Source organism: Corvus brachyrhynchos, unplaced genomic scaffold, assembly GCF_000691975.1.
Source record: "Corvus brachyrhynchos isolate BGI_N302 unplaced genomic scaffold, ASM69197v1 scaffold412, whole genome shotgun sequence".
Taxonomy (NCBI): Eukaryota; Metazoa; Chordata; class Aves; order Passeriformes; family Corvidae; genus Corvus; species Corvus brachyrhynchos.
Window position 1 is genome coordinate 260563 of NW_008236761.1, and position 7521 is coordinate 268083.

Sequence of the window (7521 nt, forward strand, 5' to 3'; positions counted from 1 at the left end):
AATTAAAACTTCCAGGCTGATCTCCATATCCTTCGCAGGATAAAATTTCCCAGAAGTGTTTTTAATCTGCTGCTGTCTGTCCTGAGCTCCCTATAGATGCAGTCCCTCTTGTGCCAAGCCCTCCTGGCTCCACAAGGTGTGTGGGACACCCTGTGTTCAGCTGTTTGTTGTTTGTTCCTTTTGTCTGATTTCTTTCCTGAAAACCCAGCTCTGCTGAGGCAAAGCAGCAACCAGAACAAGAAACAGAATGGGTTGGGTTGGGAGGGACCTTAAATCCCACCTCACTCTAATCCCCTGCTCTAGGCAGGGACACCTTCCATAGACCAGCACCAAGCCCTGTCCAACCTGGTTGCTGGGAGAATTTCTCTCCCAGGTTACCTGTCCCTGCTTTCATCCTCTGTAGGCCTCCTTTGTGTGTTTGAGTTTTTCCAGGAGCTCCTTGTTCGTCCACACAGGTCTCCTGGAGTTCTTACCTGCCTTCCTGCTTGGAGGAGGTGAGCCTGGAGTATTAACCAGGTTTCACGGACCCTTCTTTCATCCAGGGCTTTATCCCACGGGACTCTACCAAGCAGATCTCTGAGAAAATGACTACATCCAATTGTTGTGGACTTTTTGATGAAAATGCCTTTTTTTCTGGCCGTGCCTTGTCTTCCATGTGACATCCCAGAGCCGTACTTTACCTGCTGTAAAAACCAGGGAGATGCTGCTATTCCTGTGCATGGCTTGCTGGGAGAGGGGAGGTGCAGCTGTGCATCTGTGACCCCACATCACTGCTGGGGTGACCTGGTTTTGCTCCAGGGTGGGTGGTTGGAGGAACTCGGGTTGGGTTTGGTGGGTCCTTGTGAAGCAACGCCAGCTTGGAAGTTTTTGTCTGAGAGCTGCTGTGGGATTGGGGCCGTTCGCTCCTGGCAGCTCCCTCCTCTCTTTCCCAGCTCTCTGGCCATGGCTGCTGGATTGTCAGTGAGCAAAAGACCATTCCTGTGGAATTATGGATGGATGAAACAGCGGCGGGTGTTCAGCCGGGCGGCTGTTCAGAGAGCAGGTGTTTCCTCCCGGGGTTTAAGTTACCAAATTCATCAGGACATTTCAACTTCTTGCATTTTAAATTCCCTGATCCCCAAGAACAAAGTCATTTTCTCAGCTTTGGAGGCTGACATCTGCTTACAAGGATTACGTGTGTTCCTGGAGCAGTAGGCACAGATTTTCTTTGTGGAAAGGGATATACTGGAGAGAATATTAAACCCCAGTACAAGTTCCTGCTCTGGAATGGAAATTGCTGTGCAGGTTTGGAGCAAGGCATGTTGGAGCTTGCTTATTTATTTGGCAGATGTCTGATGGTGTTACATCATCCCCAGCCCTTGGAGCTGTGAGGGCTTTGGAGGGCTCAGTGTGCTGCGGTGGGTTGGGTGGCCATGGGATGCTCTGCTCTTCCCACTTTCCTGGTGTGGGAAAACAAGCATTTCCCATAAGGTGCCGTCAGCAAGCGCTGCCTCCCACAAATCTGTGTCCTGAGGTGATGGGAAGCGCTGGTCAGGGAGAAGAGCCGTAGGAAATCTCTGCTGGATGATGCTCAGGAGTTGTCAGTCCACTCATGTCTCCAATCTCCGAGCAGCGTGTGGGGGTGATATTTGCTGGGGATAAGTGACCTTTTACTGCTTTCGTTGTGCAGGCATTCTAGAGACTTACTTTTAAAATAGATTCTGTTTTGCTACCTGAAACCTCTGCCAGTACTTCCAGGTCATTGTTCTGTGAGATCCACGCTAACCCCGAGCATAATTTTGCTGAGAGCATTCTACTGGGAGCCAAGCTTTCTGTAAAACTCCAGATCAATAGCAGGGGTACAATTAGCTAAACCCAAGTCCTGTGGAAAGAGTTGCTTTGGAACAAGTAAATGCTGCCTTGCAGCCCTCAGAGCCTGGAGCTGACCGACCGCAGACCGAAGGGAAACCGCCTTAATTGGCTCTTGTGGCTCTGGCAGGATACAAACAGCAACAAACAGTGAGAAGCAATTTGGATTTGAATTATTTCCCCCCTGCATTAATAGGTCGAGGTGGTGTCAGTGATAAAAGTCTGGCTGCTGTAGTTTGGCCGAGGTGTGTTTCAAGGGGTCAGGCAGCTTAACAGCAGCTCTGTGTATCTGGATGCTTGAAGGTGACCTTTTGATCTTCCTTTTTTGTTCCAGGAGCTGCGTGGGACAGCCAATGTTTCCCTCCCATCCTGTTTGCCGCTGTGACACCCTCATGTGAGTAAGGACTGGGGTGGGTTTGGTGAAGGTGTGTGTTTGCAGCTCCTGCCCACCCTCCTCCTGCTCTGTGCCTTCCCTCTCCATCCTGGGGCAGAACCCCCCAGCCTGCAGAGCAGAACAAGTGGTCTCTTAGAAGTAAAAACGTGAAGGCTTCTTGGAGATGGAGAGTGAAATGTTTATAGGAGAGACCCTGTCAGCAGCTGCGAGTTTTGTCCAAGCAGCATGTCCAGCAATGTTTATAGAAACATGGCAGCACTAAATCGGGACAGTTGGTCACTAATCTTTGCAGAGACACAAAACTGATTAAATAAAAAGATTCCTTGAGGCACTCTCTAAATTGCAATATAAGGGTGACCCTGGTTTTTAAAGGCTCCCCTGTGGCCCCTGTTCCTCCCCACGATTCCTCTGTGTGGTCACTCCAAATTGCTGCCAGCTGGGCCATTCGTCCTGTGTGGGGTTGTGCTGCTTCTCGGCTGTGACCTTTCAAAGAGACAGACAAAATCTCTGGCTTATGCAAATCTTTGAATTTGTAGCCAGCCTAACAGTGGGGAGGAGGAATACAGGGAGTTTAAACTGCAGAGGGAAGAGATTCTGTTCTTTAGTGCCTCACTATTGACCACAGACCCCACTGTGCCCATAAATGACTCTGAGTCTTCTTGCTTGTTGTGTTTGAGGTTTTCTTGCCTCTGTGTTGCCTTTTACCCTTGTTTCAGACATCAGGTTATGGTATTTTTTCAGCTAGACAAATATGAGCTGTTTTTCTGTTCCAGGGTAAGTTTTCCTTTCCAGCCGAGTGGTTTTGTAGTGCAGTGCCTTCACAGAGGCAAAAACAGAACAGAAAAACATGATTTAAAAAAATGTCAGCATCATAAAGAAAGAGGAATGAAACCAGAGGACTGCTGATCATCAAAGTGAGCGTTCCAGTGTGTGAACATGTGGCAGGGCAGTCAGTTAACAGAAAATGATAGTGAAATTGGGTGATATTTCTAGTCTCCCCAGGGGGAAAGCACATGTGTTTTACAATGGATCATGAAATGTTATGGTGTTCGTGTCTAATACGTTAATTCTGCCAGGGCAGTAATCCCAAGGTTCCAATCCACATTTAAGTTGGAAAGATATGCACAGGCTTTTATTGAGGACATAAACGACAGTGCATTTAAGGCAAAATAACAGAAAGATGGGAGAGGTTTCCACCCTCTCTTCCCTTCTCTCCCACTCTATTGTATCAAATACTGACTCATGCCAGAGGGGCTGTCCCCCTGAAGCCTGGTGCTTCTTCCATGGCAGACATAGAAGTTAATCCTTTTTTTTTTTTTTTTCCCAATTTTGGGAGGGAGATGCTGTTTGTGATGTTTTTGTGCTTGTGTGGGTTTTGTAGGAGCAAGTCTTGAGCACTTCTAGCTTGAAACACCTGCAAGGGCCGGTGGTTGTGGATCAGCCCACGGTACTGATCCAGACTACAACCTGTGTGTTGTGCACCTGGGTAGCCCTAAGCCAGCCCCAATTCCCTCCTGTGCTTCCCTGCCCAGTGGTGGAGACGTGGCTCTGAGCCTGAGCTGTCCTTTTAATCAGGGCCATGTGTTCCCTCTCCCTTCCTTGCAGCAGCACTGGGGCTTTGCTCAGCGCACAGCGAGCAAGTTCAGGGAGCCAAAATGGCCAGAAAATAAAACTGGTGTTTTGGCCAGGTGTGTTTTGGGAGCCAGGTTCCTGGAAGAGGTAGGCAGGATGTGGCAGCCCTGATGTGGTCATTTTTGGAGAGGTCTGAGGAGGAAGGAGATGTCTTGGAGCCTGTTTGGCTCTCTCGTAGTCCCAGTAGTGTCATCAGAACACTTCACTCCAAAGCCCAGTGATAGATGGACACCCTTGGTTAACCCTTCCTTGCCAGCTGTGGGGCTGTGCTGCTTTGCTGTGCATTTTAGAGCTTCTTTGCTTGCGTCCTGCAAGGTGATGTCCCAGGGGGACACCTGCTGTAAGGACCAGGGTGGAGAGTGCGGAAGAGGAGGTCCCTCCTTGGAGAGGCTCTGTATCGCTTGTGCTGTGGGATCCCCTGATGGAGAGAGCGCAGGAGATCTGAGGCCTTCTGTGCCTTTTTTTCTGCTTTCTCAGGGGTCCCTCCAGGACTTTGATCCGTGGCTGATGTAGGAGGCTCTCAGTTGGGTGTGTTGTTGAAACGGGAGAAGAGATTGATGCTCACGCCCTCTGTGCTGGCCCAGCCCCAGCTCGAGGGAGCTCAGCCGGGTTCTGCAGAACCCCGAAATGCAGAACGTGGTTATTTAGGTTTGAGGAGTTCCCTTATCTGCCCTGAGTGTGGCTGCAGTGGGGGAAGTGGGCCAGGTTATAAAAGTCGTTTCTCCAAGTGACCAAGTCCAGCATTCTTGGCACGCTTCAGCACACGATCCCCCCACTTCTGCTTTTGGGCAATTAATGCAGCCCATGAAACTGAGCTGTTCTGTTGCTCTGCAGTGTGTTTGTGTGCTCCCTGCCTATTTATTGCCACTTTCAATACCTCTCCAGAACTATTCATCCCATGCTCTGTGTCTCAAGCACGTCTGTGTGCGTGTGTGTGGGGAGCAGAATAAAGGGAAGATAACGTTGGTCACACAGACTTATGCAGAGCAGGATCTGCCCTGATATCTCTGCGAGCTTCTTAGAGTTGGAACAGTGACAGCAGGCAGCGTTGGAGTCCACCTCACAAATGTTGTGTTTAATCCCAAATCAGGCTTTAGCATTCAAGTAACAGACAAATACTGAAAAGCCTCATAAGAAGTAGGAGGAGCAGGCAGGACTTTAAAAAAAAAAGTATAAATGAGGAAAACTAATCAGCAGTTCTGGAACCATTATGATTTTCAGAATGCAAGGCTTTTGCCAGTAAAAGGGACCAGGTGTCTGCCCTTAAGCTTGCTCAAGAAGGTAATCTGTGTATGAACTCCCAGTCTTAGGGATCACTCAGAGCCTGATGGATCTCTGAGCCTTCAGTCTCACATTTGTGCAGGTAAAAAGGCAAGGTCACGCAGCAGTGGCATTAGAAGCTGGGGGCTCAGGTCAGACCCCAATGCAGCCCTGCCAGAGGTGAGTGTGTAGCCCATGGCTGTCTGTACCTGCTGTCTGTCAGGGTTGCTGCTGCTGTGCAGCATTCAGGAATGGGCTCACAGGAGCAGGGCTGGGGATGGAGTACCACAAACCAGGAATTCTTTGCCTGCTGTGTCCACAGTGAGCCGTGGCTTCCTCCAAAAAGTACTTTGGAACAAGGTTTAGAGGCTCTTTATTTTGTTTTAAATGTGCTGGTACCAAAAGATAGCCAAAGACTTCTGACTGCAGTACAGAGAAGATGCTTCCAGTTGCTTCATGCTTTTCTTTTGCACTTGTTCTGCCTCTCCTCTCCTTTTCCTGCTGGCCATGGAAAAGAGTCATTGTTTAAAGGTGTTCCCTGGTCGTGCTTCTCAGTTGCTGCCATTCCATGAATGGCGAGGAGGCTTCAAGGCAGTGGCTCATCTCCCCTTGATGTGGAGTTGTGGCCTTTCTGCCAGGCATGGGTGCTCCTGGGCGTTTGGTAATTGTCTGGGCAGTGCCCCTGCACTTGGGGTCAGCATGTCACTCTAGTGGGAAGGGACGTGTGGGGTCCTCCCAAAGCAGGGTCAGCTCTGGGATCAAACCAGGCTCCTCAGGGCTCTTCTCCAGGCAGGGCTTGAAAACCTGCAGGGATGGAGCAGGCACAACCTTTCCTGAGAACCTGATCCCACTTCCCTTTTTGCCATGAGCATCTTCAAGGTGGAGACCTTGGTATATCCCAGCTGCTCTGCCTGTGATTCCCTGTGTCCCACTGAAACATGGTGCAGCTGGACTTGGCAGGGCACCACCATTGTGGAGGCCTGACAGAGACCACAGATGGATACAAACTGTGCTTTGAAATGAAGGGTTTGTTCCTTGTGAGGAGCACAGCACAGGCAAACCGATACATGGAAATAGTGTTATATGGGATGTTGTGTCATGGCTGTGAATGAGGGCAGGATAAATAGGAAAAGTTGAAAACCAGCATTTACCTTCATATAAAGTCATGTTGATCTTTCAATTAAAGAACGTGATGTGAGTTTTGAAAGGGAAAAAGACTGCCCAAGGCAGCTTAGAACAAGTTAATAGGAAAGGGGAAGCAGGGAAGGCGGTGAGACATAGAGCACAGACGTGTGGTCAGTCCAGTTGTGCCAGCCCTGTGTGCCAGCTGTAATGTTTATAACCCTGAGTCATCCTGTGACAGTCAGTGCTGGTGGCCCTCTGGGCAGGGCCTGAGGTCCAGATCTCTGCTCACCCTGGAGGGCTTTGGGTCAGGCTGTGAGTGGGGTCAGGGTCCCCTGAGAGAGGTGTTAACAGTGAGGTTCCTCTGCCGTGCTCTGGTCCAGGGAGGTTGGAACCAGGTCAGGGCTTCTTTTCATTGAGGTGACATTGATGGGAGATTTGGTTTGGGGTTTTGTTTTTTTTTTTTTTTTTTAGCCATCTGGCTGTAATAGAAGAAATAAATTGGAGCTTGTTTTCTAAAAATGAGAACATGTGCAGTCAACCAGCATCTTTTATTTTTATGCAGCACGTCTAAAATAGATGCAAGTCTGCCTCTTTGAGAGCGTGCATCCGGCACAAAGTCACAGCAGCGTTGGTGCTCCTGCCCTCTTCCTCTGTGCTCCCTCCCCTCACTTCCCTGCTCCCACCACTTGGCAGTGAGCTGCTGAGGGGGTGACTCGTGTTTGGATGTGCCAGTCAGCCCCACACGGCGGGGGGAAGGTGGCAGTGACACGAGGATGTGGGCGGGTGGCTGTGGTGCTGCTCTGGTCCCTTCTCCCTTAGGAACTTCTGTGTGGGAGAGGAAGGGAGCAAGGAACCTTGTGGAAGCCTCCTGCTCAGGTGGAAGGTAGAACTGGATGGACAGGGAAGCTCTGTCTGGACAGAGGAGTTCTTTACTGGCAGGGTGCTTTCTGCCATGTCCCTGGAGTGGCAGGCACCAATGGTCTGTGCTTGAAGCTGTGTGTTCAGGAGAAAAGGAGCCCAGAGTTGTTTCCTTTGGGTCTGCTGGGAGTGGAGAGCATTTCCCCTCTCAATTCCTGCTTCCAGCACATGAGGAATCATGGAATCACAGAATCATTTAGGCTGGAAAATACCTCTGAGACCATGGAGTCCAAGCTGTGCCCGATGCCCACCTTGTCCCCAGCCCAGAGCACTGAGTGCCACATCCAGGCTTTCCTTGGACACCTCCAGGGATGGGGACTCCAAACCTCCATGAACAGCCTCTT

At 50.0% G+C, this 7521-nt stretch overlaps 1 protein-coding gene across 1 annotated transcript in view; it reads left to right on the forward strand.

Annotated features, from left to right (window-relative positions):
• The first annotated feature begins 2182 nt into the window (after positions 1-2182).
• Positions 2183-7521, forward strand: part of TIAM1 (T-cell lymphoma invasion and metastasis 1) — a 112631-nt gene continuing 107292 nt past the window's right edge. The window contains 1 exon segment of the mRNA XM_017727076.1: positions 2183-2242. The gene's annotated coding sequence lies outside the window, so the exon portion shown is untranslated.